The sequence below is a fragment of the Syngnathus floridae genome, chromosome 3 (genome assembly GCF_059516105.1).
Source record: "Syngnathus floridae isolate MCC-2025c chromosome 3, RoL_Sflo_1.0, whole genome shotgun sequence".
Classification (NCBI taxonomy): domain Eukaryota; kingdom Metazoa; phylum Chordata; class Actinopteri; order Syngnathiformes; family Syngnathidae; genus Syngnathus; species Syngnathus floridae.
The window spans coordinates 12310161-12334532 of NC_142415.1; the positions used below are offsets into that span (position 1 = coordinate 12310161).

General features: G+C 42.7%; 1 long non-coding RNA gene across 1 annotated transcript in view; it reads left to right on the forward strand.

Annotated features, from left to right (window-relative positions):
- Positions 1–24372, forward strand: part of LOC148400578 (uncharacterized) — a 77122-nt gene that overhangs the window by 51361 nt on the left and 1389 nt on the right. Inside the window, exon 6 of the long non-coding RNA XR_015857354.1 lies at positions 21070–21200. This is a non-coding gene — a long non-coding RNA (uncharacterized LOC148400578). The remainder of the gene's footprint in view (positions 1–21069; positions 21201–24372) is intronic.

The window sequence follows — 24372 nt, forward strand, 5'->3', positions numbered from 1 at the left end:
GCCAGCCTATGATTCTGACCTTGACTTTATATCCAGTCTGTGCCATCATTAGAAATCCAATTAACAGGTTCCACAAAGCTATAGTGCTGAGCCAGCTTTACAAGTACGTGACGTCTGCATTAAAAAGTAGACGATAGCCCAATGTGAACATGATTTAGTTATTAGGTCATTTCACTTCAGTCGCTGCACTGTGGCTCACTCACTGAGTGTTGGTTTCACAACTACAGTATGTACACACAATTCAAAGATAGGTACTTGCATTTATTTGCACCGAAGGGCAATCCTCTGTATACCCTCAAATTTGTTCTTCTGACACTTACTGTAATCCCATCTACCCTCGGCCAAGGCTTCCCGAAATTAGGCACTATGACCTGGCTGAAGGCCTGCTTATGCTTCTTTTCATTCACAAATAGACAAAGCTCTCTTTTTGCAATGTTTCATTGCTCCATTAGAGGTTTTGCATTTCTGACAGGTCATTATTTATGTCCTGATGTCAACCTCAACAGGCCAAGCTTGCCATTTGAGTTCTTCCTGATGCTAAGGAGGCTCTTTGATCTCTCATCACTGTGACAAAGCAGTACCACCAGACCTCTTAGATGAGCTGCAGACAACTCAAGCAGCAGGATTCTACAGAAAGTCCAGCTTTGCAAAACTTCTAAAGATCCACACAAAAAATACAGGGTCATTAGTTATAATTAACTGATGAGCTGCGGACAAATGTCAGACTTAGAAAGAGAAGCGATTACTACTACAGAGGTCAACTTGGAGTTTTTAATAAAATTATGAAGCATCACAATACATTAAGTGCCATAGTAAGTATTCTTTACAAGATTGTTTAGGATTCAGATGTTTAGCATAAGACTAAAAGCAACTTTTGTTAAATATTGCGTCATAATGGATTCAGTAATCAGCAAACAAATACCATATTTGTTTGTAATCACTATGAGTACATCAAATAGTCATCTTTTTTTTTTTTTTTAGCACAAATCACCCAGTGGTAAAAATGGAGAAGATGAGAACATAAATGGTAAAAATGAGGTTGCGTTTAATTTATTTTGGGTGACAATCGATTAATCTGTCAATTATTATTTCATTTAATCAATGAACTAGATTTTAAAAAATCCATCCCATTATTGAAAAAACGGCACATTATTTCTAATTTACCGCGCAAAATAAATGCACAAAGACCAATTGATTAATATTCAGTTACAGGTTTGGCTTCTAGCATGTCAATAAATCGAGTCAAGATTATTTATATAGCCCTTAATCAGGTTGCATTTTGATATCAAAAGTATATAGACAGTACAACATGTATGTTTTGAAATGAGACTCTTAAATTCTAGCCATCACTCTGCTTCTATTGTGTGTATTGCTGCCATTAAAGACTATACAGCTAGCTCAGCAATGCTGCCACTTGCACTTGTCATCAGCACTAGTTCTTTTTCCAACAGACACTTTGGCGTTAGTGCCAGAGGCTCTCTTTCCCATTCAAGAAATCAAAATGATAATGACCCCTTATTAGAAATTCTATCTGGAAGGCCACATAGGAAACATCAAAAGGTGCTGACAGTGTGACTGGGGGCAAGCAGGGGGCTTAATGATAATCCACATCAAAGCAGAGGCCAAGGGTGTGGGGACATCTATCAGGCAAGCAGGACTGTAACACAAAAATAAATAGAGAGGCAAAAATTTCCAATCCGCAGCCAGGATAATTCACCGCTCTGAAATTGGAACGCATTATTGGTGACCATTCTCAAAAGAAAAAGGCACTTCTGTGGGTCTGATGAGCCCAGTTGAATGAAAGTCTGTGCAAATAGCATGATGTCGCTTGGTCAATTATAAATGATAGCCCCTCTGAAATGACATAAAGGAAATAATGAAATAAAACATGTTCTGGCGCCAGGATGACCATGCACCGGAAATGTGCACTTCAGTAAACAATCAGCTAGTCCCAATTATAGGAAATTGGACTTGTTATGGGGCATTGCTATTCTGGCCATGGTAAAGTCAATCCTCCAATGATAGACTGTACCGTTATTGAAATATTTTTGCTTCCATTTTTAATTCCCAACAACCACTTTTCACATGAATCCAAGAGTAGCTTGGCTGGTTCTTGAAAGTGACCTTTTCGCAGGGATCTTAAGCAACCATAGCTACTACGTGGCCACAACCTCTGGAGGCAGTCTGACCTTCTTCCAGTTTTCACATCAGATACAGTCAAATGTGATTATCATCAGAAACCTCAGGACATCATACCAACCTGGAAACCATCAAAATTTTACTTCCAAATTATAGGCTACATCCAGCCCTGTAGTATATTTGATGATTAAATTCCAGGTGGTAGTAGGGTAGACATTTGTTACAGGGGAAAAAAAGAAAAATTATCGGAATGACATTTTAAATACAGATTTGCAATGCAACAAAGAAATATGATCTTGTACTGGTCCATAGAAGAAAACATTTCAGCCTCTATCAGTGATCATGGTGTTTTTCAGCTGTACTTTGGTGTTACTGACGCTGACTGCTCAGACTTGTTTAGTCAATCTGTTTTTCTGCTCACAATTAGGAAAAAATGATATTCAAGTGTGTGTATATGCACAGCATATACAAATTTGCACAATAATTGACAATATCAAGTGCTGCCTCCACAAGTGAAAATACAATCAATGTGATGACTGTATTTATGGAGATCGCCCCTCGTCATTGTAGTGATGAAAGTTGGTTACACTTGTGTTGGCACCTGCAGTTAATTTGCACAAGACAGGACCATCCCTCAAAACGGGCTGAATTTATCCTGTTACCCAAGTTGTAGTACAATCCGAATCTAGATGACAGATACATTTGGTAGATACAACCTTACCCTTCCTCACACACTACTTAAACCATATTCTTCTGGACACCCGAGGAATTTTAATCATTGGCTACATCAAAGCGTACATTCCTTCTCTGATTACAAATGCATTTCCAGGCCAAGAATGTTGGAAGAAGCTTTATACTGTTTCCCGAGGGCCATCTTCTCCTTCTCTGTTATGCTCTTATTAGTGTGGCTCCCCCACTGCCTGCTGGAGCTTCCAATGTTATTCATTCTCTCTCTCTCTTGACCTCTGTGGGGATGGAATTTTTGCCTCTCAATTGTTTGTTACCTTAGCAGTTAATTTCTGCTGCAGCTCTACAAAAACACCATTAGATTAAATTGTGCAAAAATGAGTTGTGAAAAACAGGAGAGGAAACCTCTCTATATTGCTGATAGGCCTTCTCTACATAGTTCAAAAAGTCCCAAATGCATTCATAACCACCTCAAGTATTCAGCTAAGATAGGCCAGCAAAACAAATGAGGCTATATTGTAGTTTCACTTTTGTTCATAGTTCATCCGAAGTAAAGATTTGAACTTTACTGAGTATTCCAGGTATGTAGGTTATGGTCATTAAAACATTGCTAATGCAACTGATGGTGAACAGTACATTTGGCCACCAGCATCTTAAAATTTATATGGTTTGCAGTAGAGGTAATATATGAGTGCAATTTATTTCAAAGGATTGTGCACAAGTTTATTTACAATCTATTCCCAATAATTTAGGATTGTCTTGGTCTTTGGATGACAAGGTAGTTCCCACATTTACCCGGATAATGCATTTCTTTTTATTTAGGCACATGCAAGGAGGTTGGTATCCAAATCAGGATTGTTTGGTCTTGGCAGTGGTCTCCCGAGGGCCATTCTAGTTTACGTTTTGATGAAGGACAAATGGTGCTGGGTTTTTGAATGAGTAAAGGGGATTGAATGAGGTTTGACTGAGTAAGGACTTTTACTGCAGCAGTCTTATTGTCAAGCTTGAATGGCTTGCCTGGCTTGGATGCCAGCTTTGGACTTGATGAGGTAGTCGGGCTGAATGATATACATTGGCGGCTGCTGAGAGCTGACCATTAGTAGCAGGGGCTCCTGTAATATCCTGCTTCACTACATTATTTCCAAATACATCAGTCAGCGTCGTGCAACACAGATAAATTCTAATGTGTGGGAAGTGTAATGCATACTCTCACCACCGTTATATTACACCGCAGGTTAGGAGGGCAGTAAGAGCGAGGGGTGAAAAATGTAATTTATTTTTCACCGCAGCCAGTATACTTCCCATTAGCTTCAAACATGAGGTAAGTTATGGGCTTGAACAAGTGCCTTTAACCACCAAAGCACGCTGCACGCAAGAATGCAGACACACAGCTAAGCAGTGAAAGAGCTGAAGGCGGAGGGGTGGTAATCAGAATTTTCATTAGTGGTGAATCAGCACAATATCCACCTCAATCACGTATATATTTTCATTGTTTCTCTGTCTTTATGCCGTACCTGGAATTATAACAAAGTGTCAAAATTTTTCATCTAAAATTTTCCTGCCAACGTATAGTGAAACATAATACAGAGAGAGAGAAGTCAAAGTCAAAAAGTCAAAGTTAAAGTCAGCTTCATTGTCAATTTCTCCACACGCCAAAGACACACAAAGAAACCGAAATTACGTTCCCCCCTATCCCACGGTGACAAGACATGGCTCACAACAGACAAACAAGTAAACAAGTATAACAAAAGCGTGCTAAATAAATAATGAATAAATAACACAACAATAAATATATAAATAATAGGAGCAAAAAAAAAAAGGAGCAAGTGCGCGTACAGCAGACATTCCCGAAAATAGCGCAACAGTGCCGCATGCTACGCAGAAGGGGGTAGCGAGTTCAGGGCCCTAACAGCCTGGAGAAAGAAGCTGTTGGCGAGTCTGGTGGTGCGGGAGCGCAGGCTACTGTACCTCTTCCCAGAGGGCAGAAGGTCAAACAAAGAGTGAGCCGGGTGACACACATCTCTGGCAATCGAGGTTGCCTTGCGGGCGAGATGGGAGGTGTAAATGTCCTTCAGGGAGGGAAGCGAAGCACCAATAATCTTACCAGCCGTATTCACTATGCGCTGCAGGGCCTTCAAGTTCTGTTCAGTGCAGTTACCACCCCAGACAGCGATGCAACTGGTGAGGACGCTCTCAATGGTGCCACGGTAGAATGTAGACAGGACTGCCTGAGGAGCACATGCACGCCTGAGCTTCCGCAGGAAGTACAGGCGGCGCTGAGCTTTCTTTGCCAGTGACGAGGTGTTTGCAGACCAGGAGAGGTCCTCACTGATGTGCACCCCCAGGAACTTGGTGCAGCTCACCCTCTCCACCACAGCACCGTCGATGATCAGCGGCAGGTGTGTTGTGTGACCCTTCCGGAAGTCAACAATGATTTCCTTGGTCTTATTGACGTTCAGCAGGAGGTTGTTGTCCCTGCAGCACGTGGTCAGAAGGTCAACTTCCGACCTGTACCGAGTCTCGTCGCCCTTTGTGATGAGACCCACCAGAGTCGTGTCGTCAGCAAACTTCACTATGCGGTTGTCGCTGTAGGTCGCAGTGCAGTCATGCGTCAGCAGGGTGAAGAGCAATGAACTGAGCACGCATCCCTGGGGGGCCCCCGTGCTCAGCGTGATGCTGGTGGAGATTTTGTCGCCAACACGCACCACCTGAGGCCTCTGACAGAGGAAGTCCAGTAGCCAGTTGCAGAGGGAGGTACTGAGGCCCAGCTCGTCGAGTTTGCAGATGAGTCCAGACTTGATGTGCTCCATGACAAGCCGCTCAAAGCACTTCATGATGATGGGCGTCAGTGCCACGGGGCGGTGGTCATTGAAGCAGGACGGTGCAGGTTTCTTCGGCACAGGAACGATGGTGGCAGCCTTGAAACACGAGGGGACGATGGCCTGCTGCAGGGAAACGTTAAAGATGTCCGTGAAGACACCCGACAGCTCCCCAGTGCAGTCCTTCAGCGCTCGACCCGGGATGTTGTCAGGGCCCGCCACCTTACGGGTGTCAATAGCGGCAAGCGCCCTCCTCACACCGTCGGCAGAGAGGCGCAGTGGCTGCTCGTGTGGGGGGGGAGTGGTCTCCAGCGGGCAAGTGCTGTTCTGGGCGTCGAAGCGAGCAAAGAAGCGGTTCAGATCGTTCAGCAGACGGACGTCGCCCTCACAGCTCCTCGGCGCGGTCTTGTAGTCCGTGATGGTCTGAATGCCCCGCCAAAGGCTACGTGCGTCCTTGCTGTCCTTGAAGTGGGTGGAGACCTTGCACGAGAACGCCTTCTTCGCTTCTTTGATGCCTCGGGACAGGTCGGCCCTCGCTGTCCTCAAGCCAGCCTCATCCCCCGCTCTGAAAGCCTTGTCCCTGGCCCTCAACAGTCTGAGGACAGCCCCCGTCAGCCACGGCTTCCAGTTCGCGCGAGTGACGACGGATTTCGAGCAAGTCACATCATCGATGCACTTCGTGATGTAAGAGGTAACAGAGTCAGTATACTCCTCTATGTCCGTCCAATCGTTGTAGGTGGCTGCCTGCTTAAACAAGTCCCAGTCAGTGGTGTCGAAGCAGTCACGAAGTGCATTGGAGGCACCCTCAGGCCACACCCGAACCCGCCTCCGAACCGGCCTGGATGCCTTTACCAATTGTCTGTATGCAGGCAAAAGCAAAACGGTGAGATGGTCAGAAAGCCCCAGATGGGGGAGGGGGGTGGCTTTGAAAGCTCCCTTTTGCGCCGAGTAGACTAGGTCCAGGAAGCTGTCTCCACGTGTCGGAAAAGTAACATGCTGATGAAGCCTCGGGAAAACAGACTTCAGGTTGGCATGATTGAAGTCTCCAGCGAAGATGGTGAAACCGTCAGGGTGCGCTGTTTGCTGTTCACTGACAGCCTGGTACAGTTCACCAAGCGCCGCGATCCTGTCGCCTTCGATGTTGGAAGGCGGGATGTATACCGCGACTAGCAGAATCGCGGTAAATTCCCTCGGCAGATAAAAAGGATGGCACTTAATGATCACAAACTCCACAAGCGGCGAGCAGTGCTTACATACCACCACAGAGTCCCGGCACCATTCTTCTCGGATGTAGACGCATATTCCACCTCCTCGCAACTTTCCCCCTCGTACAATGGCACGGTCCGCACGCTAGCCGCTCCAGATGCACGGCAGAGTCCGGAATGTTGTCACTCAACCAGGTCTCGGTGAACACGAGCACACAGCATTTCCGCACCGTCCGGTTCGTAGACCTCAGCAGGCGAACGCAATCCATTTTGTTGTCCAGCGATCGAACATTCGCCAGAAGAATGGAGGGCACCGCCGGGCGCGCTGGGTTGGCCGCCAGCCTGGCCCGGACGCCTCCGCGCTTGCCCCTCTTCTGCCTCCTCGCACACCGTTTCCGACGGCTCCCAACCGGGGGAGCAATAGCGGGTGAGGTCGGCGACGTTTCAGGACGTAGCAGTCTGAGCGCCTTTAATGTCGATGCTTCAAAGTCCAGAACGCCGCGAAACCCATTTCTGCCGATGTCGAGCAGAACCTGCCTGCTGTACTTGTAGCACGATAAAGCACGACGAGAAGAACACATAAGACTGTCGGACGAACACTCATTAGTCAAGCTCAGAGTCAAGCCGCTGCTCCTCCATGTTGACAGGAACCAGATGAGATGGCGCGGGGATCTGGTTAGGGTGCCTCTTCGACGCCTCCATGGTGACGTGTTCTGGGCAAGTCTTACTGGTAGGAGACCCTGAGGACACCCCAGGACAGCGAGGAGAGACTATGTCTCCCGGCTGGCCTGGTAACGCCTTGGGGTCCCTCAGATGAGCTGGCAGAAGTTGCTGGGGAGAGGGAAGTCTGGCGTTCTCTGCTAAAGCTGCCACAGGGTATTTTCTTGTGCATTTATACATACCACGTTTAAACCAAGTGTTCATTGGCTAAATTGGACATTGCATTTTCTTTTTATCACAGTTTGAGTCCCAATGGACCTGCCCATAACAATCATGTCATGGCGGTAGTATGCACTCTACTAGTATACTGCTTTAACTGTTCAACTTTTAATTTCATACAAATGCAGCTGAGCATGCAGTATCATGTCGCCTTGCTTTACATCTAATCATGTGCCAGCTCTATTTATCCCAACAAAAGTGTTGTGCTTTTAGCAGCAATGAATTATAAATAGGACAAGACGCTTAATTACTTCACCCACTGAGTCTGAATAATGCAGTATTCTGCTTTACAACCATGTTTGTGCACATTGCATGCAATAATAATCGGAACTGCTTAACACGGCCGTGTTCTTTTTGAAAGGTGTGTATTTCATGATTAGACTCAGAGATGTATTTGCATGCATGGATGTGTTTAATGTCCCTGACTATGGCATTTGTTGCATGCTAAATGCAGCCATTCACGACAGAGACATGTGGCCATGCACATGTTTACCCTCTGGCACTTGGAGGTTATAGGCATCAAGGAAGCATTGCTACTTGGTGAAGCACAGGACATGCCAAAATACACACACACATGGTTAGACACATGCACATACCTGAAAAGGAATTACCACACGGGAGTGTCTGAATACAAGTGTGTGAGCTGGACAGTGAGTTTATCAGCTATGTAAGAAAAACATGAGACAGTGATGGGTGTGATGAGGGAGTCTTTCTGCACTACTGATTCATACATAACCTGAGAGGTTTCATTTTGCACTGACTAATACTCTGCTGGAAAGCAGTAGTACTGTTTGTACCATTTGTTTTGCCAAGACAGGACATGCCAACAAAGCGGTGCAGATGCAGGCAACGTGTCATTATTCACAAAATAAATTAATTACAAGTAACTCAAGATTATGATCAGTAATGATCTCAATCGGTGTTGACGACGTTTTAAACAAAATGCCCCCTGTTTATTGTGATAATGACCTTTTGTAAAATTCTTGAGGTCCATCAAGGGATAACTAACTTTAATGATTTGGATATTATTTCCCAGCATGGGTGCTGTGCAGCTCCAATGTAGTTTTGTCAGCATAGTAATCTGCTTTGCATCAAGGTGAACAGGCAGTCGCCTTTTAAATGTGCTTTGCATGCACAAAGCTCATGATTCCTTCATGTAGGCCTCATGCCTCTAGTGATCTCAATTTGAAGGGAATGATGGGAGCTGCTACCATTGGATGGCAAACAAGTCAGCTCGGTTCCCTCCCACAATGGCGCAAACACCCCTTTCTACTACATCTGTCTGCTAAATTACCAAAGAAAGAAAAACTGGCCAATTGTGTTTAATCTTGGAGATTCTAAAGTGCTGGTAGTTTGAATTGCTCCAGCCTACATCAGGGGTCACTCACATGATACATAACTCACCAGTAAGGGGATATTTTAATTTCAAACACTTTGAGAGAATTATAGAATGAAATTGTTGTATATATTTTTCTCTTACCTTGTTAAATTATTTTTGGTAATTAAGGAACCATTAACACGATCTGTGTCTCCATACAGATTAATATAATTATTAAGTACAAATAACTGAAGGTAGTTGGAGCAGATTTATTTTGTCTAAAGTGTGTGTCCATAAACCTTTGTATTAATCAATACAGAGCTTCCAGTTTTGAAAAGATAGGTGACCCAAGTAACTATTGAGTTGTTTAAAAAGTATTACTCAGGAGACCGTCACACCACTAATAAAATTTGGCAACTTTTGTGTATTATTTTATTTGTCAAATGCAATGAAATTATGCAATAATATTCATTAATTATAATTAATTAATTATAATGTAAGAACAAGTACAGCAGAACACAGTAAGATTTACGTGAAACAGTTACACAACCTTAAAATTAGACATTTAAACAGAAAGGTATTAAACGTTACACCATTTGAAAAAAATAGTAATTCAATGGAAATATGAGAAAACTGCAGGTACAGCAACCAAAACAAACTTCAGAAAAGGAAGAATAAAAGTCGATTCTTTTCTTCTTTTTATCTAAACCCAGGGCAGGAAAATATAACAAACCACTGCCTGAAGTGTTACTGTAATTGTTCCTATTAAAGTGGACAAACATGGTCAAAATAAAACCTTACAAGCAAAATGCCGCTTTATGCACAATATAAAACACGTCACCACAAGAGGCAGAGCTCTTAAGGCAGAGAAAGAGGTCAGTACATAGGCTTTATGCACAAGTAAAGTGTTCTTCGAACAAAAACCTTCCCTCCATATAAGTTTAGAATTTTCCAGGAACCAAGAAAAAAAAATAGTTCAGAAAAAGACGACAGGCGCTTTGAAGAACATCTGTGAAGGTTGTCCAAAATGACCCACAACAATGTTGTGGAAATCTGTACTGCAGTCCTGTTTGTTGTTGTCCTCCAGGGCAATGTCCATTCACTATGCAAAGCAGGCAATTATTGCAATCGAGACGGAACGGGATAATTGCATCAAATAGAGTCCTGATTGCCAATCAGATGCATAAACAATTATCTTTCTGTTCAACACATCAGCCTCATCCAATTCTACCTGCTGACGATTTCTGAGCTGGGCTGGTGCTGGCATCCTCGGGCACTGGTGCCCACATATGCATACCTTGAGACTTCTCCTTCTCTCATGTATATTCCATATCGATTTCTTCATCCAAAGAGGAAAGCGGTGATGTGAAAAAGACAAAACTGCAGAACAAATGTGTGCAACAAGGCAGTGAGTCAAAAATCGTAGATGCTCCACCCAGTCGAAATCTGCCGTCTTAGCTTTTGTCTCCCGTTAATTTAGTTTTGCAGTCATGATGGAGAATTAGCACCTGCTACTAAGCCTCTGTGGCGGGATTTATGCACACCCTCCCCTACAAATTTACCAATGCCACTTTCCACTCCACTTGCCAACCCCTTCAGTCTATCACCTAAGTTTTTTTCCCAGCCAGTCATCGCACCCTGTTTGTGGGTGTGCTCCTTTAGTTCTGTGTGGTCATGAGTGTGGTGCACGTTGTGCCAGCCTGGATAGGAGGAGAGAGAAGGAGGGAGATACCTCTTTGTAAGTTATGGGAAGGCTGTAAAACCGGCACAAGCGCTCATAAATTATGTGGATCATTTGCATATTCCGCTCATAAGATATTATGCAAATACCAACCAATTTGCATAATGAATTCAGCTTTTGCCTGCATTGCCGCGATATTAAAACAAACAATGGTGGATTCGCGCACATTGCAGCAGTTTGTTGCTGTTTTTTTCCCCGTCGCTGTTTTTTAACTACATTACAGTGCTGACGCTAATTGCGGAGCGAGGTATTTGCGAATCAAGAATTTCCCTTAATTAGTCCATTCTGTCTTGACTATTAAAGTAAGGGGCAGCATTGCTAATTAAGAGCAGAGGTTATTCCCCTCCTCAATGCGGGGGAGGGTATTAAATAATTAAACGACATCTCCGTTTTTCAATCAGCGCCATACTAAACGAGCAGAATTAAGAGCTGTGGCAGAGACATGGAGACGTGACTAAGATTTAATTATACGGCAATGACAAAACCACTAAACGAAGGAAATAAGCTTTTTATTTGGATCGTCAGCAAATCGACAAATACACATTTGCTTACAGCCTCATCACTACGCCTTTTACGCATGTCTGATGAATATTACCGACAAGGCAGATGGTCAAAAACGTAAAAAAAAAAAAAAAAGATACACGATCATGGATTAATGAAAGACAAAGGACCGCATTGCGTTATGGGAAACAATGAACTTCAATCAAATACACTCTAAAAAGGAGCTCGAAATTTTATTGTGGGCTGTGGCATAGTCAGACCAAGCTTACATTGGTTTTGTCGCATTGAAGTATGCCTACTGTGGATAGCGTGTCTCTCTTTCTCCGTCCAGAACCAACGCGGTGGCAGGGCGACCCACAAACGCAGCAAGTTTCACACACGCCTTTAGAATCAATTAACCCGCACGTTAATTAACATCAAGTCCGTAGAACAAAAGAGGGCAGTGCGAGATGGGTGCACCGGGCATGTGGAAGGAAAGCAAGGAAGAGGAGGAGGGTGGGTGAGAGGGACTGAGAAAGGGGATGGGCAAATATGGGAAAAAAAGAGCGAATGTGCTTGATGGCAGAGAGAAGTTGGCACAGTGCCAACCACTCAGTGGTAGCACCAAGCCAGACTTGCGTTCGCTCTCCAAGATTGGTGTTTAGATGGAGCTGGAAGTCAGAAGGGTACCACCGTCATTTTGGTTGGCTCGAGACACAGCTACTTTTTCCTTCATCTTGTTTTGGATGGATCTTTCTGGGCTACTGGGAGGTTGGACTCCCTTGAGAAGATATTCATGCCATCACGCCTCGCCATGGTGGACTGCTGAATATGGATAGACATTGGAAGAAGCCACTGGAGTGAATGGTGCAATGGACTGACCGATCGATGAGAGAGAAGTTGCTTCATGCGCCATGATGGAACCCAACAAAATACAGCACATCACGGAGGCGGCAAGACAGGAAGTGAGCACAGAGTAAAGGGCATTGCGCATGAGAGGATGACAAACATGTTGGCAGACCTTTGTTGGATTAATTAGACTGAATTTCTAGAACATAAACAATGGCATTGTTTTGTTCTGATAAAAATGGGGGTGTGGCGGCGGCACAAAAGAAAACTCCTCCTACTCTTTCAGACTGGCTCTCTCTCTAACCATCTGAGGCACAGCACTCTGTGCCAAGCAGCCAGTCGACCATCTGGGCAGGACACGCCATGCCAGTTTGTTTGGAGCTACGGACATGGACGATGGCGATCAACGCCATTTCGATGTCACAGTTGGCAGCAATGGACTTGATGAAAGGATCGGTAATTTGGCCTTGTTGGGTCTAAAACTGGCATGCCAACTGGAGTAATACAACAACGGGCAAGAAAAGTGATGGACAAACAAAGCGGGACGTGCACTACAACTTCGGTCCCGATCGCTGCCTCGACTGTCGGATCTGTCGGATTCTTTTACTGGATCGTGCGTCGCTTCACAAAAACAAAAGAGAAAAGAACAAACAGACGTGCGCCAGCACCCGATATCACTAATTAGCACAACATTTGCTTCGTTAATCAAGGCGCTGCTTCTGATCAAAGGAATAATCCAACAAAGAACCATTAACGGAAATTAAAAACGAGATGAGTGGCAAACCAAAGCGGCTGACACTTTCTGTGCCAAACGCTGAAAATTTCCATTTGTTACTACATTGGCTGGCAGCCATATCAAGCATGGCAATGCTTCAACAGATGCTGCCAGTCTTGTTTGTGGAAGAGGAGGGGGAGAAAATAGAGGTGGGGGACCGACTGAAGCTCACTGGCAGCTGTTGAGGCAAACATGCAAATGAGATGATGCATACTAATGAACTGGCAAAACAATTTGCAATCAACAAAAGGACAAGACTGAATCCACTTTTCCCCAGTGATGACATTGTTTCATTGATGATTTTGGGAGTCTTAGAAAGGCAGTTGGCTTCTATATCAGCAACAACCACAGTGGAGAGTTATTTTTCAATGCATATTTACAGATATTACCACAGGACTGGCTCCCGACAGGCTGAGACAGCAGGAGATGGCACACCAGCAAAATGAATGGGTGCAGAAGGCACAGGCAGACAGTTCAAGAGGCACTGAGGGGGAGGTGCTGGCCCGTCTGCACCCAAACTGAGGCTAGTGAGGCCGTGGGAACTCATTACAGATCTCACACCCACATCTCTGCCACTTTTTTTGTCCCCTTATTGCCAACCACCCAAAAGAAACGAACAAACTCCACCCTTTGTCGATTTTCTCCATCCATCATAAGCAGATGCAATCCCGGTTTAAGAGGGTTGACTTGGGAGTCTGGAGATGCTGTGGGTCTGAAGGAGCAGTTCACTGGCATCGAGCACTGAGCCAAGATGGGCATCGACCAAAGACAGAGAATGGAGGATTTTTATCAAGTTCGTTTTCTCATTTGGAATTAAGGCGGATTTAAAATGTTAATCAGTAATGCTAGGATACCCATCTGCATCCAACATGAACTCTTTTTTTCCCACTGGATTGAACAAGACATAGTTGGGGAAAATGAATAATTAAGGACGGCAACCAAAGGGAGGGATTATCACATCTTTGTGCTTGCTTCTCTGCTATGGTGTGCGCAACCAAGATGCCCGAATCTGGATGTACCACCATCAAGAAAGGAGGCGTCGATTTTAGAATTGTTTTCCGTCATTTCAAGCACGATAATTGTGATCGCAACAAATACGACAAATTTCATTTTTAATTACAGCGTTCCATTGTCTTCGCGGGAAACGCTTGGATATTCCAATCTTCGACGCTAATTAACGTTGGATAATCATCTTTTGATTTAATTCCATGGGGGATGCTAATTGCGCAGTGTCTTCATTACGCAAATGGATTACAAAAAAGGGGGCTTGCACGAGCCAGCGGAATGGAAGGGGAGGTGGAGTGTGTGCTTGGGAGTTTGAGTGAGGGGAAAATGAGAGAGGGAGAAAAGAAAGGCAAAAACAAGGATATATTTTTTGCTTCCTTGTGTTCCAGTGGTGATTTAACTGTATTGGCAAACAAGCAAGGAAAAGCTGCACTGCCAGTGACAAGGAGGGCTCCCCTTTTGGAAAGCATTTCCTTTCTGCCTGCTCTCCAGAGTGCCAACTGCCACATATAAAGACAGCTGCCTTGACTGCGCATGGATCATACAAAACTGGAGCAAGAGGAACCCTGACTGGATTCTAAATTTCTTCTCAAATGGATTTTTCTTGTGTTATTAATTGGAGTCCATGAGAACTATAGATTTTAATTGTACTACGATGTTGGTGCTTGGGCGAAACGGAACGCAAGGGAGAAAACCGGACTGTGGCGGGCACTGGCTAATGTCCTCTGCGCTTAATCATCTCACCGCAGAGTCGTTTTATGCATATTTCATTTGCATATCATTAAATCGTGAAGGCATACTGGCAAATGGAAGTGGGGATTGAGGGGGTGGAAACAGAAAAGGGTAAAATATTTATATAAAAAAAAAAAAAAGCCGGCTCATTAGCCGATGACGCTTGTTAACGCTTAACCTGTGCCTGTTTTTTATTTCTTCAATGTTAATTAAAGACATGTTCGGAAGCTGTACGGCTGATTCATTCAATCACATGCGGTTCAAAAGTGGCATTTTTGGAGTGTATACCATACTTAGCAGACTTTTTCTTTTTTTTACTTGATGTTATTTTGAATGTCTGCTGATTGACATGCTTATAAGTGTGCAATGTAGGTATCCCATAGGATCCATGCTGAATATAGACTAAAGGTGTAAGGGACAAGACTCAAAAGAGTTCGTTCACAACTTGCACATGGTATTTAAAAAAAAAAAACATATATATATATATATATATATATATGAATCAAATCTTAAGGTTGAACGTATTGGTAATCATCTTCAAAGATGTCGGGATTTAAACGTGTGGGACCTTTAATGATAAATAAATTGGGAATGCAAATCCGTTGCGCAGTGTGACACATTGATCACATTAAAAAAACAATATAACACAGCATTAGGAGTGTGGAGATTAGTTTCATGGTGCAATTTATTCCGCAGAGTCTTGTGTGTCTAATTGCGGATCCTCCCTTTTCCAGACATCCTTGCTTAATTCGCTCCCTGTGCTACGGCAAATCCCCCCAAAGCCAGAATATTCAAATGAAGTGAGCGTCACGCCTCACACAATTAGCCATGTTTAGTAATTTGAGAAATGAGCGCTGTAGGGGATGTGGAGTAGGCGGTGCTACAGACGGCGGTGAATGGCAGGGGAAGCCCAGCGAGCGAAGTGGGTGGGTATGAGCCTGGCGCTTTGTAACCATGGCACATGCAGATGTCGCTGTAGTTCTTCCAAAAGCACCTACTGTACCAATTGAGTGGAAGGGAGGTAACGACAATCTCGTTTGGGATCGCACACCTCCATCGTGTGTTTCCTCGGGGTGGTAGCATGTGAAGTGGAGTCTGGGAAAAAGCCTTGGCAGCCAGCTGGAGAGATGACGCGGGCAAAACGAGGGCGAAGGGGAGATTCCTCACCGTGTGTGGGAATGTGGATGTGAAGTCTTGGCAAAGAAGGGTTAAGCAATACCAGGGAGGTGTCTGGGAGTTTCTAGACAGAACATGAAGAATTATGCAGAGTGCTGGCGTTAATATGCATGTGGCGCCCATTATTATACAGCTCGACAGGCAGTTATATCAGTGGGCTGGTCTGCCATGCCGTGGTTACTGTCTGAAACATGTTATCCATCTAGGACAAACACAGACCTCATTTATTCCCCTATTAATAAAATGTTTATTTTTCATATTAAGGAATGGGAATTTTGGAGCAAAGCCAGCAACAATGAACAGCAGAAAGATAACATAAGATTTTTGCTTAAATGATCAGTTCATATATCCCACCATTTGTGGAATGTTGTCAAAGGAAGGCTACCACAAATACACTATCTGTAATTGTTGCATCAACTCAATTGTAAGATAGTGTTTTGAAAGAATCAGCGCATGACGAATAGGGGTTAAAGTTTCAAAAGCTCCCGTGTTTCACTGAAAGTCAACCTCGGCCCTTTTAATGAAATGTCATGTCTGATGTCTTCAGATTAATTGGTACCTTGTAATTCTTTCCAATTAGCCTTAATAGGTATCACAGAGGCAATCAAGTTGATCCACTGCATCTAGCCAGCTCCTTATAAACCAACGTGAAGGTCAACTGTCAATCAACCGACACAGTATGATAATCTGATTCTCAACGTCAGCAATAGGATGTCATTGACATCCGGAGTAATGGCTTATGAAAAAAATGTCAGAATTCAAACTCACCGGTCCATTGGCTAATTTTTTTTTTTTTTTAAAGGATTAGGACCTGGCTAAACCTCAGCCTAGATTTGTTTAGCCTAGCGTTGTATAACAGAAAGTCAAGGGAACCATTAAACTAAATAGGATCTTTAACATAATTTAGCAATATCAGCTTTTGTTTATCATCTTGTGTGACGTTAGATGTGACTATGAATGATGTTCTCAGTCAAATTGATATACTTGGCAACACCGGCTTTCGGGCAGTGGGTTCGGATATGACTTGCAAATTAAAGGCCTGTGGTAGCTGTTACGTTTCGATACAGAAATAAGACCGAGAGTCATGACGAGCGATCAAGATCGTAGTCTACTGTGGGTGTGCCTGTATGACCTGGGTAAACTTCCCCCAAAAAGCACTAATACTGCTAAAGTAGATTTTTGCTTATGAAGTAGACATTAAATGCCACTCTTGATTCTTTTCCTTTCACATCTTGATGGGTTTTGGCATGTATACATCTTGTTATCAGAGCAACACAATGAAGAAAATATACAGTGCTGTATATGATAAGTTGCTTGTCGAGGTCAACGTTTAAGAATAGAGGGAAGGAGCAACTGTAGAAAGAGGCAGAGAAGGTGTGAAAAACTGCATGAGGAGAGCCAGTGTGAAAGAAATGGTGTGTCAGTGCTGTGTCCCACTGGACTTGAACTGGGCAGCTAGCAAGGGAGCCATTACATGTGTGTCTTTGACAGCTCATTCTCATTACGGCAGCAGACAGTTAACACTACTGCTCTCTGCCTCCAGGATTTTAATGTAGACAGTCATCTCATTGTGGGAGGGTGGATTTGACAGGACTGGCATGCACAACCTTGTGTCTTAGCTATGTTCGGTTGGGACGAAGACAAAAGATGCATTTTGTTTGCATGATTATTCATTGGAAATCCCCGTAAAGTGAATATAAATTCACTATATTGCCAAAAGCACTTGCTCATCTGACTCGACTCACAATAATAATTCACCGGGTTTAGCATGACATCGGTCCACCCTTTTGCAGATATAACACCGTCAATTATTTTGGAAAGGCTGCCCAAAATTTTTACGAGTGTATTTATGGCTAACTTTTGACCAATTGTCTAGAAGAAAGTTCATGAGGTCACATAATATATAGAATATCAAGAGTGATAAGGTTTGTAGGGGTAATGAACATAACCTTATATGACTAAAATTTAATGGTGGGACCAAAATTGTGAGCATTTATGTAATAATGATAAAGATGTAAAAAAGAAAATTGCTGTACTATAATTTCTGAGGAACCCGAATCTGAAATTGGGCGAATAACCTTTCAATAGTTTTTCAAAACTTGTGCGTTTCCAATGGCTCGAGCCTAAAGTACACAAATAATTCATATGCAAAATGATTGCAGAAACATTGTTGTGGATGGATCCCCTTGAATGATCTGTCATGTCAGACAGGACAAGGTAACATACAGTTCACTCTTTCAGTGCCCCCCACCGCCAGCCCGCCACAGACAAACGGGGGTGGTGGCACAGCTTTCAAAGTCACCCAGGAAATTCCTCATCAGAAGAGATTCTTAGTGTCCTTTTATAATCCTGCTATGTATTATCAGTGCGTTGCAGCTAAGTGTTGCAATTAGGCTCTGCCTTTTTCATGCAAAGCAGTTTGACAGCACAACAATCAGTCAGTTATGCTATAGCTCCTGCTCCCGTTCCTCGTGGTACATAATTTTCGCTGACATTTACAGACGTTGCTACATTTGAATTATTTATCGTATAAGGTTAGCATCGATGCCACTGAAATCACAGGCCTTTACTTTTAAGCAGAGTATTGCAAATGTTAAATACAATATGTAGATCTTTCTCATGCACCACTGCATTCTGCATAACACGACATGATTAGGTCATATCATATACAAATCAAATATTGGGTATTGTTGGCAGAGCCCAGTTATGACAAATTATGAAAAAAAAAAGACATAAATCTAATTGTTTACATACCTCCAACACATAAAGCGCCATCCAACTGCCCACGTTACATATGTGTGGCCGACTACGTCATTCAAAAGGGGAGATCCTGCAGTTCCCCTCTATAAACACTTTACATTTGCCATTATCTTGCACGGATACCAGCCTGTCTATTTCTGCTTTCGCAATGTCAAGCCCTGTGTGTGCTCTTACCTCCTGGATTTTAATGCAGCTGAGGGGGGCCACTACGATTGGCCGCAAGTAGGTGACTTTCCATCCCACAACTGCACAAACGCCCCTTTAGGCCGATTTCTACCTGTGCAAATTTTAGAAAAATACCAAAAGAAAGAAAGTCATCTCTATGAAGGGAGTATTCTCAATAGATTCTGCTGGTCAACCCAATGAAGTGTTCATTGAAGGTGATCCAGCTTTTGGATCCTTGTGATGCATGTGCTGTTGAGAATGTTAACAGATACTATTCGTTCCAAAGATGAATCCCATTAAGCCTTTCCATAGTCTTGTATGTCTGTGATGGATAGATGGGGCATTTTTACCATTAAAATCTAATTTACACATTTAAGACAAATGGAGCAGGCGTTGTGAATAATAGCAACTTAATCAACATTAAAAGGAGATTCAAAACAAGCTGTTGGTGAAAATGGTCTCTGTCATATCATCCTATTACGGTATTTAGGCCCAATAATTAATCCAAACTGAAACGTAGTAGCAGATTTATCTTTCAGCAGTTAAGATTCATCTTGTACATTGAAAGGATAATAAAGCGCTAACAGTTTTTGTCATAGTGTTGAATGATACATTAGAATGATTAACTTATGTAACTTTTTGGCAAAATTGTGCTTGTCAGAGTGCAGTATTCGTCTTACTCGCTAATAGGAAAGACTATTTTTATTCTGTTACATGGAGATACCTTCCACTCACTGGTGTCACAGAAGACATATTTCCCTACTCGTTTTCCCTGTTCACTGTGGGCAAACGAGTGTGTTTGCTTCATTTGATGCAAACCCCAGGCTGCTCACAATGCCCTCAACACCTGACAGTTCCTGGCCAAGAAGAACAGTGACATGGATTTTAAATGTATGCTTAGTGACACCAGTCTTGGAAATCTGCCGCATCTCATAATTGGCTTTTTGTAGACTGGCAGTGGCAAGCTCAAGTGTCTCGGTATGAAGGCACCAGCTGGGAATTAAACCTGCAGCAGCATCCACTAAATTACAAAGTGGCCTGTAGGAATCGCAAGGAAAACGGACAAAGTCCTGTTAATTTCAAATGATATTGAAACTCACCCTGTCTGGGATGTTATTATTATTAGCACTGTTTTCAAGACTAAGCAGCGTGACCATAATAAGTCAATTTTTGCTTCTCTTGGACAAGTGTGTTCATGCATGACCATGAGGCATTTTACTTTTCTAGCAGTGGCGCCTCATTAATGCCAGCCTACTATAAAGTGATATTAATTCTCCCCTTCATCAAAGTCCAGAGCTACCGTAAGTTCAGAGGCAAAACGGGAGACAGCAAAGCAAAAATCAGAAGGAAATCACTTCATGTGATCTTTTTTTCCCAGGGTCAAAAAATTAATTCTGATGTCGAGGGAGAATTTATAAGCAATTAGGAAGAAGGAAAAAAAAAAACGAGGTTGAGGCATAAACTGTATGTCTGTGCAGAGGGGAGGGCATGATGTGTGCGCCTTTAACATGGAGTCTCATTCTCACAGAGTTTTGTTCCTTAAAAGGAAATCAGGCGGCTTAGCTCCAGCATTGCCTTGAAAGTCATGAATAAACATCAGGCTCCCTTTCTTTCCATGCGTACATCATACATCACAAGATGACACTACCTAATGGAGGAGGATGCCTCACCGTCGGCGACATGAAAAGCAGTGAAATTACCCACCAAAACATGCAGCCATATGGCTTTAAAATGGACCACTGAGTGAGAGGAACGTGGGAGGGAGGAGGAGTACAAAGAAAAGGAATCTCTTATTAAAATGGCTCCCTGAGATAACAGCGCTCCCTCTGCATTCCCTCAGCTGTGATAACCACATTGCCTGTTCACTCCGGAGAAATGATACATACAGTACAATGCTAATCATTTACAATTGCAATGACTCCTTTTGTGTCTCCCGGGACGGTTTCTCTTACTGTCATTTCTGCAGGTGTCAGTTTTAACATGTGGCAGTTGCAATTTTAGGCCAACGTTATTATTTCACTGGCAATTTTGACTCACGGCCTTTGCAAGAAAGCTTCAGCTAAAATTTTGCTAGTTTTGATTCCATAGCACAGGTTTCATTTGAATAAAGTGTCTTAAGCATTTATTCTATTCTGTTTGAGAGCGGAATAGAAAGTGAGTCGAAATCCTGCTAGGAACCGAAGTATACAACTACACATGTATGTGTTCAAATATCACTCGCTTAAGTATTAGAACACCAAAACTATAAACATGTGCCATTCACCTATGTTGTTTTGCAGCAGTCAAGAGTGCTCAGCCTTCCTTGAGTCCTTGCAGGGTGTCCTGAAGAAAGCAAGAAGTGGCTAGGTAAAGGGAACCCTGGGCTTTCCTGCTAAAGCGTCTGCCCCTGCAACTCAACCCCAGATAAGAGGTAGAAAAAAAGCATTTCATCATTTATTTTGGGTTCAACGGAATTGTATAAAATAAAAACGAATGACAAAAATGCATTCTTAACTTAATAGTTTTCAGCACAAGCTTTTTAGGGACTGAGATTTTGGAACACACTCTGCTGGATATAGCAAAGCAGCCCCAGAGTGCAGCCCAATCACATTGATGTTCACTGTAGGTCCAGTAACTTGGATGATATACATTTGTGAGAAATAAAATTTGGATGTCCACGTCTGGCTGTGAACATTGTTTCAGGCTTGTGTTTGAATGTGGGGTAGCAGAAGGATGCACAACCAGGGAGGCGTGAGAGCAGTCATTTTTTCGATAATTTTTAATGGGCATTCTTTGATGCGAGGCGGCAGCTCATGCACAGCTTCTTGCAGGTGCCATCTCAGTCATGCGCTTGTGGGATTAGTATGCGGCAGGTAGTAAAAAAAAAAAAAGACAGGCCATTACACTACGCAGCACACATGACAATCTCAATACACTGGGATCATTACCTGTTCAAAGGATGATATCAGTGTACAGCGAGACAAAGCGATAGAAAAAATAAGTTAAAATGGCAGTGAATGGGATGGAGAGAATTAAACAAACAACAAAAAGGTCAATCGGTATTGTAAATATTTGCCATCAGGTGGGCCGGTAGAGGATGATATTTCTCAAGAACACACAAGATTATTTATCAGTGTAGGCAGACTAATTCAGTGTGGAATAAATTCATGAAAGATTCCATTTTAGAATGGAAAAAGAAATGCATTGGAAAAAAAATTAGATTCATCAATGTCTTTGAGTGTGTATGCCCTTACATATTACTTGTTAACCCAAAGCCATCTTTACATGGATATTGAATAAATTCAACAACCCTATACATTTGATTTTAACAGCTGGAATGTATTACGCTGACCCTAGACTGCCAACTATCAATTTGAAAAGGAAAGAATGAACTTTATATCTTGGTTTTTGCAGTATGCGCTACACCCACGTCCAGTTGGTTTAATGTTCTCTGAATTTGTACTTAGAGAAGCTGCAGATCTCAATCATTTCTTTTTATGAATAAATATACATTTGCAACGCTTGAGTTGTACATTGTTAAAGTGAATTTCCCAGAATCTTGCACAGTCTGCCATTTTACTGCTTTTCTTTAAATTCCTGTTAAGTGAACTTAGAAAATTGTTTCTAAATACTAACATTATACATCCAACCATTTTCTGAACTGCTTTTCCGGAAATGGTTGAAGACAATTCCTGAAAATATGATAAGACTGAAAATTATGAAGTACACTTTTGGTGGTACGGCATTCAACCGTTATTCTACTTCAGTATCCCATTCTTTTTGCATGGACATGGTCAACATGGTGCAACGTTGACACACCTTTTTGCAACATGCATTTAAAAAAACGGTCTTGCATTATAGCCAGCGTGTGGGCTAGGCTTTGCACCAAAAGAAGACTACAAAAGTAAAACAGCTAAACTAAGCTATGTTTCTGTACTCATGGATTGCGTGTATTCATGTACACGGCTCTCTGAAGACTTCACTACACATTTGCACTTAACACGGCAATTAGCAGACACCAGGGAAATGTATAATGTGAGTGAGGCTTTACACTCAAAGCTGCTAAACCTCAGTATTTTTCAGTAAGCTCATAAATCACCAACAATCTGATGATATCAATTATTTCAGTAAATAAGTGAGTCGAGATCAAGCCCTCTACCCTCTCTCAATGCCAGCATTGAATTAGCGCACTGACAGCTTTAAGCAGCTAATTAAAGCAGAATGAAGCTTTGTAAAGGATTACTGAAGAATGCGTCCCGCGCTTCAGTTCAATATAATTACAGAAAAGATGCTTGATTTGAATGCTTAAAATGATGAACACAATCTTTGATAAATGCCTCATTAATATTTGATTCAATTAATTTATCACAGAGTACCCCACTGGTTTATTTGATGGTTTATAAAGTTTCTGTGCGTTTAGACCAGTCTTAGCTGTCTCCTTGTGATTCAGCTTTGACCTCCTTTTGGGTCAGAGAGACTTATTTGAAGTGAAAACATCTGAAAGAGATGTCTGACAGGCGAGCTGATTCCCCGAGTGCAAAAGTGGGTGGGGGCTCCCATTGGTCCGATAAAAGGCCTGACTTCTTGCAGCAAACCATGCCTTTCTTCAAATGCATGCCTACACTCCACTTTTAATTGGCTGCTTTCGCGAGCTGTGAAACTTAATGACTTTGTTCCAGGATTAAAAGCCTCGGAGTGTTCAGGCAAAGCAAGGGTCCTAACCTTTTCTTGGCTGATCTATCTCTCATCCCTACAGCCCACCCTTTTCTTGCATTGTTATGCTTCGTTCCATATTGCACTCCTTTTGTCTTACCCATCATCCTCTTTCTTTTCATTTACCTTATAACACATTGCACAGTTGCACTGGACTGTAAAACTATTTGCCACATTTTAGATATTAGTTCTTAAATGTGATGTCGTAGTGGACCTCCCTGCTCCGATCATATCGCCATGTACTTTGACCTTGCTGTCTACTCTTTGCCCACGAGGTTTTAGAAATTAGTATTGTCCCAAGTATTCTTCTAAAATGCTTCTCCTCGTTGTAGGGGAGAGAATGTTGCGACCAATTAATACAAGACCGCAATGCTTGCACTCTGGCACAGAAGCAAATGTGTTGTTAGTATTACTCATTTTACATGACTGTACATTAAATCAGCTCGGCAAAATAGTATTGCAGGAACTCCATTCAACCCCATTGAACACACATGAAACACCAAACAACAATGGAGGGGATCTTTTGTATTTACCTCCCGGCGTTGGCCTCAGTAACGAGACAACTTATTTATCACTATATTTGAGAAGAGACTGGACACAATGACCTCTGCAGCCAGTGGCATCTTCTAGAATGTGCGATATGTGCATCCCCAAAGGGTGGCACAGTTATTTTACAACATAACTTAAAATGTTAAAACAACATAATGACTTCACATCTAAAGTAAAAATTCCTGGGCGTGGTGAACATAAATTGAATTTCTTAAAATGTCACTGTTGGCACCAGTCAAATTTTAATAAATGTGACAAGCACAGAAGGATGGAAACAGTCCTTTTCATAGTTCATGTTTGGAGAATAGTAGTTTCAGGCTAAGGACTCAAGAAGGACATCC